This window comes from Etheostoma cragini, chromosome 5 (genome assembly GCF_013103735.1).
Source record: "Etheostoma cragini isolate CJK2018 chromosome 5, CSU_Ecrag_1.0, whole genome shotgun sequence".
NCBI classification, from domain to species: Eukaryota; Metazoa; Chordata; class Actinopteri; order Perciformes; family Percidae; genus Etheostoma; species Etheostoma cragini.
In genome coordinates this window covers 30,832,933-30,834,133 of record NC_048411.1, presented here as the reverse complement: position 1 = coordinate 30,834,133, position 1,201 = coordinate 30,832,933, and positions in this window count along the sequence as shown.

Here is a 1,201-nt window from a genome sequence, read left to right as displayed (position 1 = left end):
TCTCTCTCTCTCTGTCTCTCTCTCTCTCTCTCTCTCTCTCTCTGTCTCTCTCTCTCTCTCTGTTTTGTAGAGTACTGTTTTTTTTTGGGGGGGGGATCATTGATCTGTGTTGACTTCAGTGGATTAAAATAATAAAAATTGAACTTATGGTACTGTTTTTTTTTAACCATACAGACTTGTGTGTGTGTGTGTGTGTGTGTGTGTGTGTGTGCTTTTTTTCATTAGAATTGTGTATGTAAAACCCACACAGACATATGCAGAGAGACACACACACACACACACACACACATACACAGAACCATCCCTGCAGTGACTACAGAGAGACACTAGGTGGCGTCGTCCTCCAGCTAAAGCAGCGCTGGAAGTAACCGAGTACTTTTACTCCAGGACTCCAGTCCAGATGTTACTTTACTTGAGTCTTCTGTTTCTCTCTGTCCGTCTGTCTGCTTCTGTCTGTCTCACTGTCTGTCTCTCTGTCTGCCTGTCTGTCTGTCTGTCTGTCTCTCTGTCTGTCTGTCTGTCTGTCTGTCTGTCTGTCTCTCTGTCTCTCTGTCTGCTTCTGTCTGTCTGTCTCTCTGTCTGTCTGTCTGCTTCTGTCTGTCTGCTTCTGTCTGTCTGCTTCTGTCTGTCTGCTTCTGTCTGTCTGCTTCTGTCTGTCTGTCTGTCTGTCTGCTTCTGTCTGTCTGTCTGTCTGTCTGTCTGCTTCTGTCTGTCTGTCTGTCTGTCTGTCTGTCTCTTTGTCCGCCTGTCTGTCTGTCTCTTTGTCCGCCTGTCTGTCTTTCTATCCCTGTCTCTCTGTCTGTCTCTAAACAACTCAAACTCTGCAGCTCTAGTTTTCATGAAGGAATAATAGAAGGCAAGTAAAGGAAGGAGAGAAGACGGAAGAAAGGACACAAAGAAAAGAGGATGAAAGGAAGGATTCAACAACGGATTAATCAATTAAAATAGTTTTAGTAAACTTAATATTAAAATAGTTGACAACTAGATGATTAATCATTCAGTTTTCTTTAAGATTAATGAAAGAAGGACGTCCCACTTCGTTAACCTGGTCTGTCCCACATCTGTCCCTTGTTTGTGCCACGTCTGTCCCCTTTCTGTCCCACGTCTGTCCCCTGTTTGCACGCTGCAGATCTAATAACAGATTCATCGTTGGTGGGGGATGGGGGGGGTCAGACACCTTCACTGTTCACTGGCTTTCTAG